Source organism: Giraffa tippelskirchi, chromosome X (genome assembly GCF_054371585.1).
Source record: "Giraffa tippelskirchi isolate mGirTip1 chromosome X, T2T-mGirTip1v1.2.pri, whole genome shotgun sequence".
NCBI lineage: Eukaryota > Metazoa > Chordata > Mammalia > Artiodactyla > Giraffidae > Giraffa > Giraffa tippelskirchi.
In genome coordinates this window covers 19980092-20005265 of record NC_137289.1, presented here as the reverse complement: position 1 = coordinate 20005265, position 25174 = coordinate 19980092, and the positions used below count along the sequence as shown (strand labels likewise).

General features: G+C 41.6%; 1 non-coding gene and 1 pseudogene across 1 annotated transcript; both read right to left on the bottom strand.

Moving 5' to 3' along the window:
- Positions 1-322: 322 nt before the first annotated feature.
- TRNAG-UCC (transfer RNA glycine (anticodon UCC)) lies at positions 323-395 on the bottom strand. The gene has a single exon. It is a non-coding gene; the product is annotated as a tRNA-Gly (tRNA).
- Positions 396-6115: 5720 nt separating this feature from the next.
- On the bottom strand, positions 6116-6669 carry LOC145535376 (chromobox protein homolog 3 pseudogene; annotated as a pseudogene).
- Positions 6670-25174: the final 18505 nt, after the last annotated feature.

The following is a 25174-nucleotide window of genomic DNA, read 5'->3' as shown; positions in this document are numbered from 1 at the left end:
GAAGCAGAAGATATTAAGAAGAGGTGGCAAGAATACACGGAAGAACTGTACAGAAAAGATCTTCACGACCCAGATAACCACGATGGTGTGGTCAGTGACCTAGTGCCAGACATCCTGGAATGTGAAGTCAAGTGGGCCTTAGAAAGCATCACTACAAACAAAGCTGATCTGAACCTGCCAAACACTCTTCATCCTGTCTCTATTTATCTTTTCTATAGCACTTTTTTTTTTTAATATTTATTTGTATTTATTTATTTGGCTGCTCTGGATCTTATGTGGCACTTGGGATGTTCAATCTTTAGTTGTGGCATGTGGGATCTAGTTCCCTGACCAGGGATTGAACCTGGGCTCCCTGCATTGGAAGCCCAGAGTCTTAACCACTGAACCACCAGGGAAGTCCCTCTATAGCACTTTTTAACCCTCCTAGACACCATGTATTTTACTTATTTATTTACTTCTTGTTTCTCCTCTGTAGTTTGTAAGTTCCAAGAGGATGGGGATTCTTGCCTGTTGTTCCAGTACCTGGCACATAGTTCAGTTCAGTTCAGTCACTCAGTCTTGTCTGACTCTTTGGGACTGCATGAACCGCAGCACACCAGGCCTCCCTGTCCATCACCAACTCCCGGAGTCTACCCAAACCCATGTCCATTGAGTCGGTGATGCCATCCAGCCATCTCATCCTCTGTCGTCCCCTTCTCCTCCTGCCCCCAATCCTTCCCAGCATTAGGGTCTTTTCAAATGAGTCAACTCTTCGCATGAGGTGGCCAAAGTATTGGAGTTTCAGCTTCAACATCAGTCCTTCCGATGAACACCCAGGACTGATCTCCTTTAGGGTGGACTGGTTGGATCTCCTTGCAGTCCAAGGGACTCTCAAGAGTCTTCTCCAACACCACAGTTCAAAAGCATCAATTCTTCAGCACTCAGCTTTCTTCACCATCCAACTCTCACATCCATACATGACTACTGGAAAAACCACAGCCTTGACTAGACGGACCTTTGTTGGCAAAGTAATGTCTCTGGTTTTCAATATGCTGTCTAGGTTGGTCATAACCTTCCTTCCAAGGAGTAAGCATCTTTTAATTTCATGGCTGCAATCACCATCTGCAGTGGTACCCAATAAATATTTGTCAAATAAATAAATTCAGATGCTTTAGAGATTCCCCTCCTTGTTAGAGAATGATAAAATGGCTTTACAGAGTGAATTCAACTGTGAACAATAAGTGTAAAATACTGTGTAGATGCACAAATGATTATTTCATTATCTGGCCAATGTACAAGGGACAGATACAAATTGTTCTAATCACAGAATGATGAAAGAATAATGAACAATGAGTTCTTGAATGAGTGTAGGAAAAAATAATGAATTATAGTTAAAATGAAATTAGGATGCAGTGGCCTGTATCACAGGCTTGCTTTATCTATGAATATTCTTTGAACACTCTCATTTGGGTGTAAATATCCTTGGGACTTTGTAAATATCCTTTAGACCAAAAAAAAAAAAAAAGTAGGCTAGAGGGGCCAAATGAAGAAATAGTTGGGCCCAGCGCTTGCAGTGAGTAGAGTCAGTTTTCAAATGGCTTTTCACTGAGGACCCTTTACTTTCTAGTCCAATTTTCTAATTGTATTTGCAACAATGGGTCAACTGAACATTTGCTCCTTTGCCTTGAAAACCAATTGGCTCTTACTCAGAATTTGTTAACAGCAATCGAAAATTCTGGCTACCTCTGATCAGATATTTTCCTATCTAAATACAATGAACTGAACAATAATTAGTGATTAAGACTGTTTTCCATGAGAAGGTTGTCATTTAGGGTCGGTCTACAAAATAATTTCCATTTCCCTTCATGCACCTTAGTGGCTAGATACAGAATGAGAGCATTTGCCAAGTAAATGCTGTTGCTAAGGAGAGGGCCTTTCATCTAGGTCATCACAGGGTTCAATGCCAAATGATGATTTCTAGTTGAGCATATTGTGGAAGGCCTTACTTAACTGTACAAGATGCCGGATTACATTTGTACAATCACAGATTCAAACCAATGAAACCAGGAGCTGAGACCTCCCATAATGGTGAAACAAGAGAGAAATCTCTAGTCTTACTATGGTATATTAAAGTTTTAGAATTTTCACACCAATAAAGCACTTGAGCTTTGAGAGAGGAAGAATCTGTTTGGCACGTGAAAGCAGTGCCTAGCACCAGTTGGAGGCAATGACTTTTGAACGAATAAATGAAGAATTATGCTTCACACATGCCATTTATATTAGAATTTTTGTGCATATGCTTCTTTGATGGGCCTCAGATTCCTGTCTGTACCCAAAACAGAACATTTTGATGCAAAGATAAGGAGAATCAATCACAGCATCCAAAGTCATGGCACAAAAAGACATACATTGTCCTCCAGAAGGTCTCTGTCCCTCTGTATGAATGTCTCACAGGGAACTAAATGATTCCCACCTCTACTAGCAGGAAGATTTTTTTATCAATGATGAACAATCCAAAAGGGCTTCCCAAGTGGCTCAGTGGTAAAGAATCCGCCTGCCAATGCAATAGACGTGGGTTCGATCCCTGTGTATGGAAGATTCCCTGGAGAAGGAAGTGGCAGCCCACTCCAGTATTCTTGCCTGGAGAATCCCCTTGGACAGAGGAGCCTGGCCGGCTACAGTCCATGAGGTAGCAAAGAGTCGAACATGATTTGGTGACTAAACAACAATAACAGCAATCCAAAACACAATTAGAAACTAGATATATGCTCTTCACACTGACCTGTGTAGGGAAGATCCCCTTGAAAAAGAAATGGCAACCCATTTCAGTATTCTTGCCTGGAGAATCCCTGTAGACAGAAGAGCCTGGCGGGCTACAATCCATGGGGTCATAAAGAATTGCACATGACTGAGCGACTAAGCACAACACAGCAAACAAAGTACATGGACACAATATGATTACTAAATATTTCAGTGTCAGATGCTTTATTGCTGTATAACAAACAACTCTAAAACGGCAGAGCTTAAAACAACATCCATTTGTTATTTCTTGTGTGGATTGATCAACGGTTCTACTTCACATGGTATTGGCTGGGCCTCTGGAATGGCTGGAGATTCCAAAACGACCTTCTTCACAAGGCTGGCAATTCATGCTGGCTCCTGGCTGGGAGCTCAGGTGAGGTTGTTGGTTGAGGGCCTTGGTTTTCCTTCATGTCAGCCTCTCTGTGAGCCTTCCTGGGCTTTCTCACAGTATGATGGCTGGGTTCCAAGAAGTATTCCATACAAGAAGACAGAAACTGAAGATCGCTCAAGATGCAACCTTCACGTCCGCCATATTCTATTGGTCAAGACAGGTCACCAGGCTAGTCAAAATTCACCTGTCAATGTGAGGAATGAAAAGACCACACTGCAAAACGGCATGTGGGATGGGAGATAACGTAGCAGCTAGCTTTGGAAACCACAGTCAAAAAAATGTGTTTTTTACTTTCCCCTTTGCTGCTTTCCTTCTCCTTTCCCTCATATATTGGATTTTGAATCAGATCACATAGATGTACCAGATTAGAATATGTTAAGTGCATAAGATGTTTTGATCCTAATTTACAAACTATATCAATGTAGAGTAATCAAGGGGAATGGGACCAGGCAATATCCATCCAAGGATTTTAAGGAACTCCAGGGGGAAATTATAATGATGTTCATTAAAATGTGTAGTTTGTAATTCTCGAAACTTAGAACAAATAGGAGTTCAAGTTTCCTGAAGGGTCTAGGTGCCAGGTACCATTCTGAATATTTTATATTCATCATCTCATTTAATTTTTGCAACACTTATTGTCTCTATTCTCTATATGAGGAAACTGAGGTTCAGAAAGATTAGGTGAACTTGCCCAACTATCCACAGCTATTAAACAAGTCAACTTGGTCTTAAAATTCAGGTATGTCCAACTCCAAAATCCCTGCTGTGTCCACTATACTCTTGCTACCCAAAGAGTGGCCACACAGCACTATTATGCCATTAGGACAGGTGGAGGCCCCAGAAAGTTTCCATAAAAGTCAGGGCCCAGAGTAGGGATCCCAATTGGTAACAACTAAAGGAAGTAAGTATTCATAGGTCTAGTTGGATAGTTGGGAGTGAGGAGCAGCACCTAGGATTATACAAGTTGCTGAATATCAAGCTGGCTAGCAAAGTTCGTAAAGTCTACAGCGAGGCTGTAATTAAACATAATATGCTTGAGGAAGGGACTTCCCTGGTGGTTCAGATGGTAAAGAATTTGCCTGCAATGCAGGAGACCTGGGTTCAATCCCTGGGTTGGGAAGATCCCCTGGAGGAGGGCATGGCAACCCACTCCAGTATTCTTGCCTAGAGAATCCCTGTGGACAGAGGAGCCTGGTGGGCTACAGTCCATGGGGTCACAAAGAATCTGACACAGCTGAGCAACTAAGCACAGCACAGCCTGCTTGAAGAAGACCATGTGGTTTCTCTGGGAGGAACTCAGAACAGATTCAGCTGCCCAAGTGCTTTTATAGAATGAATGAGGATATGGTCGATTCATTCATGTGTGCCTACTATGGTAACTTACAGCTTTCCAGAAGCATTCTTAAAATGAGAAGTGACAAAACCAGAGACTACTTATACCGAGCTATGTGATGGCTGGAAGCCCCTGCAGCCACTGCTCTAGGGAAGATGCAAAGGCTAGTATCAGAAGTTTGTTCAAGGTCCACATCCTCCAAGGAAGTGGGGAGCAAAATCTCATGGGGCTACAAAGGGAAAACTATTGGGGAGTAATGGAAGAGGTCTTCATTTGAGTATAGATGCTTTACAATGCTGTGTTAGTTTCTACTGTACAGCAAAATGAATCATATATATATATATCTCCCCTCCCTTTTGGACTTCCTTCTCAGCATCATTAATTATTAGAGATCTTCACTTTTGAATGAAATGCATTTGATTATTTTTAAAAAGGAATATAAAACTATTTATTGACCACTGTTCACCAGTATTTACAATAAAGTAAACAACATACAGTTGAATAACATTCTGGTTACTACAAACTTATTGTTTTTGTTGGCTTCTGCTGAACTGAGATAAAATACTGAGAAAATTGAGCTTTCATGTAAGGAATAGGTTGGGGTAAAGTCTGAAAAAACATGCAGGTCAAGCGTAGATTAGAAAAGTTTGTTCACTCATTTATTCCTATAGATTGCAAATTGCCAATATTTTAAAATTATCTGATTAGGTTTCCATGAATAAATCTGAGACATCCCGTGTATCACAACCTTTCCTAAATATAGCACAGGGACTTTAATTTCTTGTAAAACAACAGTTCACCAAAAGAAACCATCAAGTGTCCATTTAACTAAGTTTTGCTTCGCTAATTAAAACATACCAGAATTTTTCTACTTTTTTCATTTGGTTGTGGAGGTTGTTATTAGTGATAAAAGTTTTCCTTCCAGGGTTTCTGCATATAAAACTGCATTTATGCAGATATGGATGCAGATTCTGATAGGGATACTTTAAAAAATTACCCAATTTAAATTGCTTAGTCTAATTACAAAATTATTTAATTTGAAAGTTTAAGACTTAAATATCCAAATTAAGTTGAAGGGATTTCTTATATTGCTCAAAGTGATGGAATTCCAGAAACATGGGCTTATCCATGGTTATGAAAGGCTGTTGTTTAAATATATTTAGCAAAACAAAAACCACCACCACAACAAAAAACCTCCCAAAGCATTTACATTTGCATTTTATACAAATACAAGAAACTTAGAATGGTCCTTAGGCATGTTTGAGTTAAATGCAAATTCTAAATTTTGGTTGAGTAATGACTATGGAGATTTCTCCCAACATTTAGAAAAGTTGTTCTCTAATGCTGAGAAAATAATATACCCTGGTATCAAATTCTTTTCTGCTGAAGGAAGCAACTACAGAAAGCTTTTATTTGTTCTAAGTAACCAGTGCTACAGATGAAAAAAAAACAAAAAAAACCAATGTAACTTCCCCAATGCTACTTCAAAACGAACCTATCAAACTTGATTTTCATTAGAATGTAGTTATTTCTTCACAATAATAAATCAAAAAACCAAGACCTACATTTTATATACATATATAAATATATATATAAAACAATGCAAACAATTATTGAGCCTCATCTTCTGGACAAGAATGCCAAGTTAGTCTCTCTTCATAAAAAGCAATTACAATTTGAGGACACTTCATGTTTGCCTCTTTGGCAGCACCAAGTCCGTCTCATTGGAATCTTTCTGTTTCATGAAAAACAGTAATTCTCCACTGCTGTCTGTGGCACCAATTATTTGTTTTGCATCAAGACCTTTGGCAAAACCTCTTGGTTTATCAGCAGCATCTCTTTTCTTCTTTGATTTGCTATCATCAGATTCACTGTCAGACAAAGATTTTCTTTTTGTTTCATCCTTTTCTTTACCAGCTTTTTGACAATTAAGAAATACTTCAATTAACCTTGGACAATCTAAGTTTTCTTCAGATTCCCAAGTATTGTCTGCATCTGTAAACCCCTTCCACTTCAGGAAACACTCCACTTTCCCATTCTCTACACGGCGGCGGTCCAGTACTTTTCCTACTACAAATTCTCTAGGTTCTGCCTCTTCAACTATTTTACTCTTTCCATTTTGTTTCTATCACATTTTTTGCAATGTAGTTTTATTGGAGGCCATTTGTTGTTGCAGACTTGAACAGCTATTAGTCATAGCCTCTGAGTTGCCCTGGGTCCCAGGTCTGCAGTCTCCGGCCCTGCACGCCTCAAGCTCTGGTCACATCCGAGGGGGAGGGCGCATATTTGATTTTGAAAATGATCTGAAACATACTCCTGTAACCTGTCTGAGATTCAGTTTCCATATCAATAATTGGAATAAAAATACCTACATTTCAGTGTAGTTGTGTGATGCAAAAAACCGAATCCACCTCATAAGACCTAGCAGTGAGGGAACAAATACTGGTTTACTCATTTTATACTTACATAATGGTCACTATCTGCCAGGCACAATTCTAAACACAACAAATTTTCACTCACTTAATCTTTATAAAAACCCTGTGAATACAGATACCATTATTATCCTCATAGTACAGATGAGAAAACTGAAGAACAGAGAGGTTGAGTGACTTGGCAACAGTTGCACAGCTAGCAAACAGGAGCTTCCAGACTTAAACCCAGACAGTCTAGCTTGAGAGTCCACATCCTTATAATGTTACTTAACTATTAGAATAGGTTGGACTTTCTGAATTCTCTATCATTAAAACCTTCCAACGACTCATCCAAACAGAAGGAATTTCTACTGTATTTTATTTTCCTCCATTAAATTGAGCAAATGAGTTTGAGCAAACCCGGGGAGATAGTGAAGGACAGGGAAGCCTGATGTGCTGCAGTCCATGGGGTCACAAAGAGTCAGCCACGACTTAGCAACTGAACGGCAACATTAAATTGAAATCTCTGCAAGCTATTCTGATGTGAGAAGAAAAAGCAGGCAGCATGATTGGAAGCACTGCAGCAAGTTACCTTGCATCTCCGGAATTATTTGCCCAGGCACAATTGCTAACTCAAAGGAGGTGGGACCCCAGAGTCCCAGAGCCCACTCCATACCCAGGGGGTCTTGCAAAGGAACCTTTCATCACACATCCCCTTTTGTGTCTGCACACTGGGTCAAGGAGGTTGACAGAGTTTTCATTTTCTCCAAGGTGATCATTAAAGACATCAATTTTTATTTCTCTCCATTAAACTGTTGATTCTGTTCCATAAAAGCTAAAATGTAGTCTCCAAGGGTAGAACAAAGTAGGCAACTTGCCACGCTTCTGACTTTCTATTTAATTTAGATAGAAAGGGGTTGAGAGATCACAATGCATGATTTAGCCCTAGATATTCCCTGGCACCAGAAACCACCACTTCACAGGAAAGTAATAAAAAGGCAGAATACACCTTGCTCTTTGATATAGGATTATACTTGGTAGAGAAATGAAAGAATGACTTATAGAGCAAAGTGTCAGGACTAAGCCAGTCCAGTTTAGGCCTAAGAAGGATTTACTTCAACTCAGTCTGTTCTGTCAGGGAGTTGATAATTTAATGAATAAGAACCGTCACTCTTGGGTATGTTCTGCTTCACTGCCTTTCTTACCCAGCTCCCTCCCACCATCCACACCAGCCTGACCTCTACCTACTTGTCTTTCTACTTGGAAATTCCAAACATGGATGGGGCACTGTCCAGCCAAAGCAGATAAAGAATGGCCATAGGGATCCAGTGCCCGCCAGTCACTGCCTGGGGCAGGAGAGGGGGCAGGGATTCCGCGTTGAGTTTTCTAATTCCCTGTTGGAGCTTTTCAGTCTTCTCCCTCCCACTGCTCCTGGCTGGCTGAGCTGAGCTTTGGCTCTACCAATACGCCTTTCATGCTCTGGGGAGATGCCAGGTATAAGAAAGAGCTCCCGCAATTGTCTAGTCTTCCTTTCCCTAGACTTGTGGTGTTGAAACCTCAGAGTTGAAACTTGCAAGAAAAGGAAATCTTAAATACAAACGGCCAAGCCCTGAAAATGAGTTTCTTCTCCTTTACTCTCCAATCTGTCTCTGTCTTTTAGAAAAATGGTACTGCTTAGGGGTCACCGCATAGATTCTAGGGCCAGACTGATGTTACTTAACTCTCTAATGTTAGCTGCCTCATCTGGTTAATGGGGAAAATAAAAGGACCTACCCCAAAGTGGTGTTGTGAGAGTGTGGAACACAAATCATTTAGAACAACACCTGGCACAAGTCAATTCTATATTAGCTATTATTATGTCATGCAGAAATTAGAGACAAATAAAGAGAGAAAAAAACAGATGTTCTAGACTTTTGGAATTTCAAAGATGAAAAAGACCTCAGAGATCAGCTGGGTTTTGCCACACATTTTTGATGTTGCTGTTCAATTGCTAAGTTCTGTTCAATTCTTTCCGACCTCGTGGACTGCAGCACGCCAGGCTCCTCTGTCCTCCACTATCTCCCAGAGTTTGCTCAATCTCATGTCAATTGAGTCGGTGATGCCATCCAACCATCTCATCCTCTGTTGTCCCCTTCTTATCCTGCCCTCTCAGGGTCTTTTCTAGTGAGTCGGCTCTTTGCATCAGGTAGCCAAAGTATTGGAGCTTCAGGTTCAGCATCAGTCCTTCCAATGAACATTCAGGGTTGATTTCCTTTAGGATGGACTGGTTGGATCTCCTTGCAGTCCAAGGGACTCTCAAGAGTCTTCTCCAACACCACAGCTCAAAAGCATCAATTCTTCGATGCTCAGCCTTCTTTATAGTCCAGCTCGCACATCTGTACAAGACTACTGGAAAAATCAGTAGTGAAAGAGGAGAGTGAAAAAGCCACCCATTTAACAGATGAAGAAACTGAGACCCAGATTGATGACACTCTGGATTCCCATGTTGAAACTCTTTTTATAATGCTACATCCAATTAACTTTGTTCCAGAAGTGGTCTAATTTTGGCTTATTTATGCTTTTAGGCAGCAAATATTTACTGAGCACTTAATAAAGGATAGCCATAATGCACAACTCCAGGAAATTGTGGGATCTTTCTGACCCAGAAATTGAACTGGGGTCTCCTGCATTGCAGGCAGATCCTTTACCAGCTGAGCTACCAGGGAAGCCCCTGTATATACTCCTGTATATAGACAGTAAGGCCACTTGATCACTTCATGCTGGTCTCCCAGTCCTTTCTGTAATCTAGTGAGAGACATATCACCTTGGCTGTTTCCTGATGTGCAATTTCAAAAAAGTATTTCAAGGTACTCACTTGTCCATAATAGAGCTCAGACTTGCTTTCTTCAGAGTTCTAGAGCAAGTATTCATTTATGAAAATGAAAAAAAAATGCAACCCGAGGTAAATGACTCATTACAGCTCTAGAGTCAGGGATAAATTACTGTACTCACAACTTGCTCAGATCTTCAGGCCAAGAATCCTAGCAGTGAAGGTACGAGTCCCCTTGTCCTAGATTGTTCAGTAAATAAAGCTTCATCTCCCACAGGGCCCCTGACAGGGCTGCAGATTGGTGTTTCTTCACCCATCAAGGCTGGAGCTTTGTGACAGCCTCACTTGTTAGCACACAGCTGCAGATGGAGTCTAACACTGCAACAGGACAAAAAATTGCCAAGCTTGTCAAGTTTTTCTTCTGTAGACTTTCTGTCCATTGCTGTCTCTATTGCCTCCTCTTTCCTTATCCCCATCCTTGCTCTGAGCATCCCTTCTATCAATCTTCAATTCAACATTTTCATGTTATTCTCAATCTTGGTACTAGGGGAAAAGATGCTATAGTTAAATCAACGCACACTAAGCTTCTCCCCATGTGAAAAGCAGCTAAATATCAGGCCCCAAATGTAATCATAAGAGTAGCAGGGACTTCCCTGACTGTCCAGTGGCCATAGACTCCACGGTTCCACTGCAGGGCACACTGGTTCCATCCCTGGTCAAGGAACTAAGATCCCATGTGTCTCCAGGCCAAAAAGTAAAAAAAAAAAAAAAAAGAGTAGCAGACCTCCAGAGAAGGTTGAATCTCATTCCCAACAGGTTTGGGGTGCTGAGGTTGGGCCTGTGAATGAGGAGTGGGACCCTAAGACTTGGACTGATGAATCTGGGATCATGCATGCAAAAATCTCGGCTCCCCAGATTCTTATGAACCCTCTAGGCTTGCAAAATAGCCCACTCCTCCCTGTGAAAAGCTAGTGCCTGCCTCTTGCTTGCAGACAATTAAGAGACTTCTGTCTTATAAGACAGCATGCATTACTGAAACTGCCTTCTAATACCAGAAGTAGGGTAAATTAAAATTCTCGGGATGAATGGCAAAGATCAGTGCCACCTCTAGACACCTAAATGATGTAGCAGTGGCTGTTCCATCAAATCCCTATTTAATTCAGCAGACTGGACACTACAAAAACTAGACAGATCATTAAGAATGACAGTAGACTCCTGCACACCCAATCAAGTAATACTTGCTGTGCTGTGCCAGACATAGTATCCTTTCTTTTTCTTTTTGCCACGCTGTGCAGGATCTTATTTCTCCTACCAGGGATCGAACCTGTGCCCCCTTAATTGGGAGCACAGAGTCTTAACCACTGGACCTCCAGGGAAGTCCCCATAGTATCTTTTCTAGAATAACTTAACACAGCCACATGTTCATGGGCTTCCTTGGTGGCTCAGACGGTAAAGAATCTGCCTGCAGTGCAGGAGACCCAAGTTCGATCCCTTGGTAGGGAAGATCCCCTGGAGAAGGGAATGGAAATCCACTTCAGTATTTTTGCCTGGAGAATCTCATGGACAGAGGAGCTTGGTGGGCTATAGTTCATGGGGTCGCAAAGAGTCAGACACAACTGAGCAACTAATACTTTCGTGTTCATGGTGTGTGGTTACTGAAATCTAGACAATATGTTTTTTTCCATCCTATAAGGAAAGATTACCAGACACAGATCATGTTTAAATGAAACTGACAAGACAATAGAATGCATTTATGATTTCACCCCAAGGCTGTGAGTTTCCAGTCCTCTGTCTTAATAGGGTCCAAAGGGATGTGGACATTTCTTAGAACATCACATTGATTTGCAGTAATGATGACATATTAATTGAACCTGATAAGGAAGAAGTAGCCAGTGCATTGGGAGCCTTGGTAAGATGCCTGTATACAGAGCATAAGAGAAAAACCCAATGAAGACTCAGAAAACATGCCACTTCGGCAAAGTTTTTAGATGTCTAGTGGTTTGTGGCAGACCAGGGTGTATCCTCAAAAGTAAAGGACAAATTATGCCTGCCTCTAAGAAGGAAGCACAACACCTGGGTAGTCTGTCTCCCTTCAGTGGATACAATGGTGTTAGTTCAGTGGTAATTTCCTTCCTTTCCAAGGTTCCTTTAAGCTTCCTAAGTTTAAGGGAGAGAAAAGGAAAGAGGATAACACTGGTAAAGGAAAAGGGGAAAAGAGAGTGGGGAAGGGAGAGGATGCAAGCTCAATGGAGATGGTAGAGGGAAAGAGAAAGGAGAGAAAAGGAGAGATGAGGGGGGAAAGAAACAGAAAGAATGAAAGGAGATGAACCAAAATGCACAAGAAAAATGGAGGAAGAAAAATTACATGGGGAGAGAAAAAGAAAAGAGAGAAATTTTTAAAGGAGAAGGGGGAAACATTGAAGGAAAGTTGAGGGAGCACAGAGGAGCTCTTTGTGGTGTCCTAAATTGAGGGGCAAGATGCATTGGAGTAAAGGAATATAATTATTTCCAATCATTTTAAGGAACTGATATCATGGTGAGAAAAAACACGAAGACTTTATTTGCACTTAACATTTTTTGTTTGTTTGTTTTGGTCGTGCTACGTGGCTTGTAGGATCTTAGTTTCCAGACCAGGAATTAAACCCATGGCCTCTGAAGAGGAAGCTCGGAGTACTAACCACTAGACCACCAGGGAAGACCCTAACAATTATTTTTCTTAACCACATTTTCCCTGAGATGTGGGTCCAAACCACTTTCAGGCAAATAATTGGAAAGCAAGAACATAACAAACGTCTAGAACAAAACAAAGAACCAAAGGTGTGGAGAGTGATATGCAGAGCTCCTTCAGTGCACACTAGCAGAGAAGAGTGAAATGAAACCCCAATTTTGTAATCCCTGATGCTATTCATGGTGTCGGGCTTCCCTGGTGACTCAGTGGTAAAGAATCTGCCTGTCAATGCAGGAGATGCAGCTTCAGTCCCTGGGTCAGGCAGATCCCCAGGAGAAGGAAATGGCTACCCACTCCAGTGTTCTTGCCTGGGAAATCCCATGGACAGAGGAGCCTGGGGGGCTACAGTCCATGGGGTCACAAAGAGTCGGACACAACTTACTGACTAAACAACAACATTCATGGTGTCATGTGTCACTGTTGGAAAACAGAACAGTTTGGTCAGATTTGGAGTATTTCTGTGCACATCTTTTGCCTGAATTTTCAGAAAGCCAGGCCTTCAGAAGGCACGTGGAGGAGTTGTCAGTCTGGCCACACCTGACCCAGGGACAGGGGGACAGAGTGCAAACTCCTTAAGGGGCTACCCCCACCATCCACAGGATCAGACACATTGGGAAGAGCCATATTCTGCGGTTCCTGCTAACACACTGTGGGAGCTTTCGAAATAAAATGGGCACTACAACTCACATAAAAACAAACTTCACAGTGCAGCTCTATTTTTACTTTTCATAGTTTTAAAAATTGTAGTAAAAACCATATAACAGAAACTTTACCATCTTAACCATTTGAAGCGTACAACTGGGTAGTGTTAAATATATTCATGATGCTGTACAACACATCTCTGGAATTTTCCATCTTGGAAAACTGAAAATCAATACCCATTACCCAGCTCCCCATTTCCCCTTTCCTCTAGCCCCTGGAAACCACCACTCTGCATTCTGTTTCTAAGAGCTTGACTACTTTATATACCTCATACAGATGGAATGGTACAATATTTGAGTCCTTTTTTTTTTTTTTTTTTTTTTTTTTGGTGACTGGCTTATTTCACTTAGCACATTGTCCTTAAGTTTATATTGTAATGTGTGACAGGATTTCCTCTTTTTTAAGGCTAGTGTTTCATTCTATGCAAATACCAGGTTTTGTTTATCCATTCATCCACTGGCAGGCATTTGAATTGCTTTGCCTCTTGGCTATTGTGAATAATACTGCAATGAGCATAGGTGTGCAAATATCTCTGAAATCCTACTTCATTTGGGGTGCATACCAGAAGTGGCATTGCTGGATCAGATGTTGTTGTTGTTCTTATTCAGTCACGTCTGATGCTTTGCGACCCCATGGACTGCAGTACACCAGGCTCACCGGTCCTTCAGTATCTCCCAGAGTTTGCTCAAATTCAAGTTCATTGAGTTGGTGATACATCTAATCCTCTGCTGCCCCTTTCTCCTTTTGCCTCCAATCTTTCCCAGCATAAGGGTCTTTTCCAATGAATTGGCTGTCACAACAGGTGGCCAAAGTATTGGAGCTTCAACTTCAGCATCAGTCATTCCAATGAATATTCAGGGTTGATTTCCTTTAGGATTGACTGGTTTGATCTCCTTGCTGTCCAAGGGACTCTCAAGAGTCTTCTCCAGCACCACATCAGCTCTTCAGTGCTCAGTCTTACATCCTTACATCCGTACATGACTATATGAAAACCAATAGCTTTGACTACCTGGACCTTTGTCAGCAAAGTGATGCCTCTGTTTTTTAATATTCTGTCTAGGTTTGTCATAGCCTTCCTTCCAAAGAGCAAGCATCTTTCAATTTCATGGCTGTCGTCACCATCTGCAGTGTTTTTGGAGCCCAAGAAAATAAAATCTGTTATTGCTTCCACTTTTGCCCCTTCTATTTTTCCAAGAAATGATGGGACCAGATGCTAACATTTTAGTTTTTTGAATGTTGGGTTTTAAGCCAGCTTTTTCACTCTCCTCTTTCACCTTCATCAAGAGTCTGTTTAGTTCATCTTCACTTTTTGCCATTCGAGTGGGATCATATGGAAATTCTAATTCTAATTTTTTGAGGAAACTTCCTACTCTTTTCCACAGTAGCTGCAGCATTTTACTTTCCCACCAACGGTCACAGCACCGCTCTGGTAAACCCAAATAACCCCTGGGGAAAGCTGCGGAGATAGCCAGAGATAATTACAGCCTCAGTTCACATGCAGAGGTTCTCTGAAAGGTTTCTCTGTTAACAATCACTAGCAGGGGAACAGTCACTCATCAAATCAACAACATCCAAAATATCAAGAAAGAGGTCACCTGGCAGTTATACAACCATTAGTACCTTTGATTGATTCCATTTCTGTGGGCTCGGACACTGGGAATGGAAAGAACTAAAAAAACAAGACATTTTAATAAAAGCCCATTATAGGGGCCTTCTGCTGAATGGAAATTCTCGTTTAGGCGTTGCTCTGTATGCTTTGGAGAACAAGAAATCCAAATCTGCTTTAGAAACCATTGGCATATTTTACATGCATTTCTAGACTGCCTGCCAGCCAGGGATGTCGTTCACAGTAATTCTCTCCCGTTGCTGTCAGAGACAAATTCCAGACAGAATTGGTACTCCGGCTATGTTGCTGCTGCTGCTTCAGATCCTTAAATATTCTGAGTCATGGATTTGGCCTCGTATCTTGGTATTTTCTCTGCAGGCTTCCAAAACCCACAGAGAATGGCAAACGACTCTCGGAAGCCAGCCCGCTGCTGTTTTGCAGGGTGTCACACACTGAAAACGCAACATTTCCAGCAGTCAACTGAAGCCACACGGACAGCTGCGATAAACTATAAGTAAAATCTCTCTGAGCCCACTCCCTGCCCCAAGTGACTTCCCTCTCCTAAAGGGAGGAGGAATAAGTCAGCTTGGATAACATAGTATGACTGCCTACAAGGTGAGGACCAGCTGGACATTCAGGCTCAGGCAGCAGTAGCCCTGAAGGAAGACAGGGAGACAGAGGAGACAGAGACAGACGATCAGGAACAGAGAGAAAAAGAACACCTCTGATTTGGAAAGTCTTTGAGCAGAAAACCATCCAATCCTTCAAAGACTCTTGGAAGTCAGGTAAGGATATGCTGGTCCTGCTTGGGGACTAGTGCACACTGCCCATTGTCCCTCTTTTCTTTGGCGTTTGTCATTATTGTGACTCTTTACCTGGTTTCTATGAATAAATTACTGGAGTAATTTGTATCAAGAACATACAAAATGCCAAGGAGGAACTCACCTGATATTAGCATTTTGCTTCCATTCCATTTCTTTCTATTCCTTCCCCAGCACAGGTGCTGCCTGAATACAATGAATCTCATTAAGGCCTGCTGGGGACCAAGTGACACCACGGTCCACTGGTCCCACATTGTCACATCACCCTCTATTAAAATGAAATAGTGACTGTCATAACAAATTTGAAGGGCAGGCATGCTTTATATTAGCAGTTTATGGGTTCCATACCTATAGACGTCAGTGATTATTTCCACCACGTTTGCTGGGTTCCAATAACCCCAGAAAGCAGTGCCAAAGGCCACTTTGGTTTCCCCTTCTTTTCCAACTGGTAATTCTCTACTATGGCTGCACTATTTTCTTGTTGAGAACTTTTTTTTAGCATGTATTTATTTAACTTTTTATTTTATATTGGAGTATAGTTGATTAACAATGTTGTGTTAATTTCAGGTGTACAACAAAGTGATTCAGTTAGACATATAGATGTATCTATACTTTTTCTGTTAAGAAATCTTGGCTTGGGAATCCCCACCCAGTGAACTGCAAAACTCCTTTAAGAAGGTGTTTTCTCATGTAATATTTTGTTTTGTTTTGTTTTTAAGGAGAATATTTAGAAAGGGCAGATATCTATTATTTCAAATACTTGGCCTCTACTTGTCATCTTCTTTAATGAGCGAATATCACATACATGTGTAACTTGGTTGCCTTATAGAGGAAGAGGTCTTCCTAGAGATTGTTTCTTTCTATTTATTTATTTGGCCATGCTGGGTCTTAGTTGCGGCATAAGGCACACAGCACACAGGATATTTAGTTGTGGCACGCAAACTCTTAGTCTGGGCATATGGGATCCAGTTCCCCCGCCAGGGATGGAATGTGGGCCCCTTGCACTGGGAGCGCAGAGTCTTAGCCTCTGGACCACTAGAGAATTCCCTAGAGATTGTTTCCAGACCCTCATTTTACAGACAAGGAAACCAAAGCCCAAAAGGGATTGGACACATTTTGTTACACGAAGCTGGAATAGCAACTCAGGGCTTCTCATTTCCAGGTCAGCAGTTATACTGACCTAGAAGAGAGAGGGAGGGGAGAGAGACCTGAGAGAGAGAGAGAGAGAGAGAGGTTGACTGTCAATGTCTCAGGCCTTACTATTGGAGGTAAAGGGAGAAGGGTGAAATGTCAAGTTCAGGAGTGAAAATCACTTCTCTAAATCTTTTCATGGAGGAAAGCCTGAGGCTCTGGCAGCCCCAGTCCTCTTGTACTGGGAGTGTCTAGGACACAGAAAAGTGTCCATCGGTGGAGGGAAGGGAGCTGGGTAAGGACACGAGGAAAGGGAAGGTGAGAGAGAGAAATTTGAAAGAGCAATATTTTGGTTCTTTTTATTAAAATAGGCTGTGTACAAGTGGAAAATGGTTGTTCCAGCAGTGGGAGCTTGGAAGAAGAACAGCCAGGGTGGGGGTGGGGGGTTGAAAAGTTGCTTTTCCGTGGCTGATTCATGTTAATGTATGGCAAAACCCTCCACAATATTGTAAAGTAATTAGCTTCCAATTAAAATAAATTAATTTTTTAAGAAAAGAAAAGTTGGTTTTGTAGACTACTGACTCTCATCCCATCCTCAGGGTCCTCTGAATAGCCCCCTGGCAGGCAAAGAGACATAGCCTGGCTCCAAACAGCCCCACAATTATGTTCGTCATGGCTCTATTTTATTGGGCCAGTGTCATATTCGTGGCACTGTACGTGCACTAACTCATTTTATCCTCACAACCACCCCATTAAGTAAGTTTAATTATTACTGCATTTAAAAAATGCAAAAACAGGGACTTCCCTGGTGGTCCAGTGGTTAAGACTTCGAGCTCCCAAGGCGGGGGACCCGGGTTCGATTCCTGGTCAGGGAACTAGATCCCGCATGCTGAAACTAAAAGTTCCTGCACGCTGCAATGAAGATCCCATATGCTGCAACTAAGATCCAGCGCAGCCAAATAAATACATTAAAATAAATATTTTTTAAAAAAAATGCAAAAACAGAAGCTCAGAGACTTGAAGAAAGCTTTCCAAGGGCACACAGCTAGTCATGGCCAAAGATGGGAGACAACCCAGGTCTGTTTCATCCTGAGGCCAGTGGGTTATGACTACCTCACTCTACCTCAAACATTAAAATGTAACTTTAGTGATTGTTTCCCAAGTTTTTTTCCCCTCTTTTTAGCTATGCCGCCTGGCATGTACGAATCTTAGTTCCCCTACCAGGGACTGAACTCATGCTCCCTGCAGCGGAAGCATGGAGTCCTAACCACTGGACCACCAAGGAAATCCTCTCGTGCCTTTTTTTTTTAATTAAGAAGTGTATCAATAGGTTTTAGAGAGATGTTCAACAAAACAGAGGCAGGTCAGTATAGAGGTTGACCTGGAAATGAGAAGAGCTGGGTTTTTGTTCCAGCTTAGTGTAAGGAAGTAAGTGCCCTTGGGTTTCCTTGTCTGTAAAATGAGGGGCTGAAGGCCACATCTTTAGGAAGCCCTCGGAGACAAATGAGTTGCAATTATTTTAGTGGTAGGAGAACAGAAACAACTAAAAAGAAAAAACCCAAACACCAAGTATTAATATTAGCTGAGTGTGAACACCAGTCTTAATCCATTGACAAGTTTCATTATGGCGATACATCTTTCACCATCTTTCAAGTTATCATGCATTATAATTTTCCTGTCTCCAATTGTCTGCTTGCATTGCTGACACCGAATTTTTGTTGCCAGCTACACATAAACATTTTTCTGAATCTGAGGGAAATCTGCTCATTTTGTTTTTTTCACTCTGCGATCTGTGTTAGAATTTGGACCCAAACTGTCAATGGCTAATTTACTGTAGTAATGTTGTAGTCTATGTTAAATGTCTTCCAACTTTCTGTTGGGAATGCAATGATGTCAGTTCTGGATTCTGAATTGTAACTTTTTTCTTAATTTTTTAAAAACAGTATTGTATATCACTGCTTTATAACGCTATTATTGAGATCTAGTGAATATCCCACAAAATTCATCCATTTAAAGTGTATATTTCAGTGTTTTCTTTAGCATATTACCAATTGTGAAATAATCCTCACTAATGTTAGGACCTATCCATCACCCTCAAAACAAAACTTTTACCTATTAACAGTCACTCCCCATTTCCCTCTCCACACAGGCCCTGGCAACCACTAGTCTGCTTTTACGATTCTAATATATTTGTCTACACTGGCAATTTCACATAATGGAACCATGCAAAATATGTTTTTTTCTGACCAGCTTCTTTCACTAGGTATAATGTTTTCAATTTTCATCCATATTATAACATATGTCAGCATTTCATTCTTTTTTAATGGCCAAGTAACAATCCACTGTGGCATCTACCACATTTTGATTATCCATCCATCAGCTGATGGACATTTAGGTTACTTCCATTTTTCTGGCTATTAGGAATAATGCTGTTGTAAAATCTTTGTATACAAGTTGGGTGCTTTATTTTCAAATCGCTTCTGTATATACTGAGGGGTGGAACTGCTAGGTTACATGGTAGCTATATGTTAGACTTTGTGAGGAACTGTCAGACTTTTTTCCAAAGCAGCTGCACAATTTTACAATCCCAGCAGCATGATATGAGAGTTCCACTGTCTCCACATCCTTGCTGTCATTTGTTTTTGTCTATTTGAGATATAACTGGCCCGTAGCACTGTATACATTTAAGGTGAACAATTCAGTTCAGTTGCTCAGTCGTGTCCGACTCTTTGTGACCCCACGGACTGCAGCACGCCAGGCTTCCCTGTCCATTACCAACTCCCAGAGCTTGCTCAGACTCATGTCCTTCGAGTCGGTGATGCCATCCAACCATCTCATCCTCTGTCGTCCCCTTCTCCTCCTGCCTTCCATCTTTCCCAGCATCAAAGACTGAAAGCGGGAGGAGAAGGGGACTACAGAGGATGAGATGGTTGGATGGCATCACCAACTCAATGGACATGAGTTGAGTAAACTCTGGGAGTTGTTGATGGACAGAGAGGCCTGGTGTGCTGCAGTCCATGGAGTCACAAAGAGTTGGACACGACTGAGTGACTGAACTGAACTAGGTTGTTTCCACGTGTTGGCTATTTGCAAACAATGCTGCAATAGAGGGGCTGGCACTTCTTGCAGCTGATGTCCTACAAAACATCACCTTGTCCCCAGTGTGTATTATAGGATTATAGCTGTACTTCTGGTCTCTACCTTGCTATATGTTAATAGCATTCCCCCAACTGTAAAAAACAAAACTGTATGTGTTGTTGTTGTTTAGTCTCTAGGCTGTGTCTGACTCTTTTGCCGCCCCATGGAATGTAACCTGCCAGGCTCCTCTGTCCATGGGATTTCCCAGGCAAGTATATCGGTGTGGGTTGCAATTTCCTTCTCCAGGGGATCTTCCTGACTCTGGGATCGAACCACATCTTCTGCCTTGGCAAGTGAGTTGTTTTTTTTTAACCACTGAGCCACCAGGGAAGCCCAAAAATGTGTGTTTGTCCAGTTGCTAAATCTTGTCTGACTCTTTGTGACCCCATGATCTGCAGCATACCAGGCTTCACTGTGCTTCACCATCTCCTGGAGTTTGCTCAAATTCATATCCCATCTCACCCAACCATCTCATCCCCCTTCTCCTCCCACCTTCAATGTTTCCCAGCATCACAGTCTTTTCCAGTGAGTCGGCTCTCTGCGTCAGGTGGCCAGAGTATTAAAGCTTCAGCTTCCGCATCAGTCCTTCCAGTGAATATTCAGGGTTCATTTCCTTTAGGATTAGATATTGTCAAAATCCTTGGGGAGCAAAACCAGCCTAGGTAAGAAGCATTCCCCTAGAGTCCAGCAAAACAGGGCTGAGAACAGGCCTGGTCCTCAGGAAAATTGTAGATTTGCAGTGGCTTGAATGTCAAAAGCCTCAAGACTTAAAGGATTGATACTGTTAACTACAAATTGGCGCTTGCCAAGGGCATTTGCCGTCTGCTTCTGTGGAGATTGAACCCTGTGCTGCTGCTGCTGTTGACCTTCAGCATGCCCTAAAGGGAGTCAAGGCTGGAGAGTGAGGCGCTCCGTGCTCCAGGGAAGCTGGTGGAACAGGTCTTTAGACAGATATTTTCAGGATCTGATTTCATGATCCCAATCCTTGCATCTCCTCATATCTAGAAAAGCACTAAACCCCTTCATGGTGACATCAGCTCCTCGTGACTAGCAGAAAACCTTTTGCAAAGTAAGTGCTTGATTGCATTGAACTCCCCCTTCACCAAAATCTTATATATTGACCTTCTCCCACTACTTCTATGGAGCAGTCTTTCAGAGTTATCTGCGGTGCTGTCTCCTGGGCTGCATTCCTCATTTTGCCTAATACAACTTAACTCACATCTCTCACACTGTGCATCTTTTTAGTCAACAATACTTTGATGCTGAAATTCCATGCTCCAGGTGGTCTTGAAGTATGACAAATACGTATGTCCTGTTTCCCAAAAGAGTCCTCATTTCTTATTATTTTATTCCTCTGGTGATAGTGATTTGTTAAATAAATAAAAAAAATTCTATTTCCATTGTATGTCAAGTGCTCTTATTTTTAACACAATCATGAATCAGAAAAATGATCTTTTGGCAAACCACATGCTCTGATTCTTGGTTGGAAATAAGTCTTCTTAGGCTTTGAGGTCCTTTCAAGTCTCTGAGTGCTTTCACCTCAGGTATGAAGGAACTTCCAGGGAGAGAGCACTTCATTAGGACTCTGTAAGGACATAATGCAGGTTGTCAGAGCTCAATGGGCCTTTTTACTGATCTCCTTTGATTTTTCTATGTTCTGCTTATCACAATGGCCAGGCCAACCCTTCTACCCTCCTTGAAATGCTCAATCTTTTCCTCAGTTGGATAAATTATATCACTTTCCTCTTTTATTCATTCACTGGACATGTATTTATTGAAGGCTTACTATAGGTTTCCCAGGTGGTGCTAGTGGTTAAGAACCTATCTGCCAGTGCAGGAGACAAAAGAGAGGGGAGTTCGATCCCTGGGTTGGGAAGATCCCCTGGAGGAGGGCATGGCAACCCACTTCAGTATTCTTACCTGGAGAATTCCATGGACAGAGGAGCCTGGTAGGCTAGAGTCCATAGGGTCAAACAGAGTCGGACGCAACTGAAGTGACTTAGCATGCACTATGGGCCAGTCACTAGGCTAAATACTTTTGACACAATGGTAGAAAAAACAAACTTACTCCCTGACTTTATGGAATTCTTGTCCTAGCGGTGTAATCGAGAGAAATCAATAAACACATAAATAATACTATTACAAAGTGATATAAGTACTTAAAAGGAAAAAAAAAAGATTTTAGATAAAAGCAGGACAGGCTACAAGACCACTCAGAAAAGGTGATAATTAATCCATGATCTGAAAGATGAGAAAGATCAGCCATGGATAGAGTGAAGAAAAGAGAGTTACAGGAAAAGAGACTGGCATGTTCAAAGGCCCTGAGGTAGCTCTTTAGTAGTTAGCTACAAAAATGGCCACAATCTTTTCTTTCCTCTCTCCACGCTGTTTGTAATATGACTTTAGCTGCTCCCACCAAGAGGTGGAGTTAATTTTTACACCCCTAGAATCTGGGCTGAGCTTGTACCTTACTTTGACCAATAGTATATTGCCGAAGGCAGAGTGTATCTGTTCAGAGCCTAGGCCTTAAGAGATCCTGCACACTTCTCTTAGAGCCTGCCAGTTGCCTTGTGACCAAGCCCAGTTTAGTTTACTAGAGGATGAGAGACCACAAAATAGACATGCCATTCCAGCTGAAGCAAATCATCTTAGCCGAGACAGCCAAAAGCCTACTCACCAGCTGACCAAAATGCTAAGAAAACCCAGCCAAGACCAGGTGAACCACTAGCTGAGGTCTGCCCAAATTGCCAACCCAGGGAATTGTGAGCTTATCTTTTTTCTTCCTGCTCTTCCAACTTGATCATTTCCAGTTGCAAGTTGGAGAAGCTGCAAAGCCCTTGGTGCAATTCAGTCTGAGTCTGAAGGACTAAGAATTGGGGAGCCGATGGTCTAAGGCCCAGCCTGAGTCCAAAAGCCTGAGAATCAGGAGTACCAGTGTCTGAAGGCAAGAGAAGATGGATCCCGGGACGTCCCTGGTGGTCCAGTGGCTAAGAATCTGCCTTGCAGTGCAGGTGACCTGGGTTTGATCCCTGGTTGGGGAACTAGGATCCCACATGCTGTGGAGCAACTAGGCCCCCGGTCTGCAACTACTAAGCCAAATCACCACGACTAGAGAGAGTCCATGCACTGCAACCAAAGATTCCACATATAGCAACTAAGACCCCATGCAGCCAAATAAATAAATAAACACAAAGAAAGAGAAGGTGGATGCCTCAACACAAGTAGAGAGGGAATGTACACTTCCTTTGCCTTTTTATTCTATTCAGGCCCTCAATGAATTGGATAATGCCCATCCACATTGGTGAGGGCAGTCTTTTTTCCAGTCTACTGAGTCAAGTGCTAATCTTTTCCAGAGACACTCACACAGACATATCCATAAATCATATTTTACCAGCTACCTGGTCATCTCTTAGCCCAGTCAAGTTGACACATAAAATTAACTGTCACACTATCTATTAGGCATTGTATTAAGTGCTGGCAATACAGAAGTGATCTAATAGGGAATAACCCTGCCCTCACAGAACTCTCAGTTCTTGTAATTTGTCTTAATTTCCCTTTATTATATGCACAATGAAGACTTCTCTTTCTTCAATTTCAGTAGTTATGAACTTCAGAATAAAGAACAGTAAACCCACTAATATTGCTTCCTGATGTCATCTTTCAATATGGGGATTTGGATTTCACATGATTTAGAAAGGTCATTAGAAACCTGAATTCCAGACCAAATATCCCATGGCATTTATTTACTTTTATTAATTTTTTAATTGGGGTATAATTGCTTTACAATGTTGTGTTAGTTTCTGCTGTACAATCCCATGGAATTTAGATTTACTCTTCCTCTCTCTCCAAAGAAATAAAGATGGGGTGAATGGAAATATTTCAGTTCAGATACAGTTGTGATGATCAAATGATCATGGATATAGGACCTCATTAAGAACCAAAGTGTCTGTGACATAACCCAAGGAAATCCATGAATCAAAGGAGAGTTAAGGGCTCCAGCACTTATTTCCTGTGTACCCTTTTTCCCCTCTCTAGTCTTGGTTGCCAGATCTCTTGAGTGTGTTGGACTGGATCAGTATTTTTAAAAATTGTATTCTGCACAGGTCTAGATCTCCAGGATCCCCACCCCCACTGCAAACTAATATATTCTATTTGAAGAAAAGTTTTCATGGCTTTAAAAATTGAGAACATGAATTACATGATCCCAATGGTCTCATTAAGCTCTGAAGATCTATGAGTCTATAATTCATCATTATGACCTCTCACAAAAAATAACGCAATGCCCTCCCCAGTTTCATTATTCTTAAGTAATCTGTCGACAAGAGGATTTCTTGGATAAAATTCTATAGATCTAAGTTTCTGTTAGACCCTATGATGGATACCAAAGTAGTTCAAGATGTGGTCTTAAACATCTTACAATGCACATCAATTGATCGTTAAAAATCCCCCCAAGGTAGCTCATTTGCAGTTATTCCTTCAGTGAGTCCTTTAAAATCATTTCACCAGACCTCAAATCACAGAATCTTAGGGCTGGAAGGGACCTTAGGGATTTCCACAGAGATATCATTAAAATAAAACTAAGTATCTCTTATTTGCCCTCCTTTTAAAAATGTTGTCTCAAGAGAACCCTGAATATTAAACTCACACTGAAACATGTTTCCTCATTTGAGGGTTTAAAAAATATTCTAAATATATGGGGTTCTGGGCTTTGTGCCCAGGATCTTGTCTTGTAGGATAGAAGTTGTAGGATAAAAGACACTTCCAATTATAATTTCTCCCTGAAGAAGTCTTCTCCAGCTCAGTTCAATAATAGAGTAGTTACCTGGCGCAGGCAGCCTGGGGTTTCACAAAAGGCTTTCAGATCTGAAAACATGCACGGTTGATAATTAAAGTCCTCGTCCATCTGACCTACATTTTTCTTTGGCTTTTGTGAGATTTGCCTGTACAGGTAGAATCCTATTTGAACAAGTTTGACTAGACACCAAAATTTCTAGTTTTAGCCTAATCTCCATGAGAGGGAAACGTACTGTTATAAGGTGTAGAGAAGAGCCATCTATTTGTGACTTCAATTTTTCTCACATGAAGTGAATGTTTGTTATTGTACTTTATCTACAAAGAGTATAAGTTGGGGGTTAATGGGAGTATGGATGTGAGGGCAGGTTTTGCCTGTTCCAGAATAGAAGTGTTTGAGAAAGAATATGCAGATTGCCTTTCATCTATACTACACTTGATCTTAGCCAAAAGGCCCAGAAGTGACAGAGGAGTCTGGTGGGCTATAGTCCACGGGGTTGCAAAGAGTCAGACACGACTAAGCAACTAACAC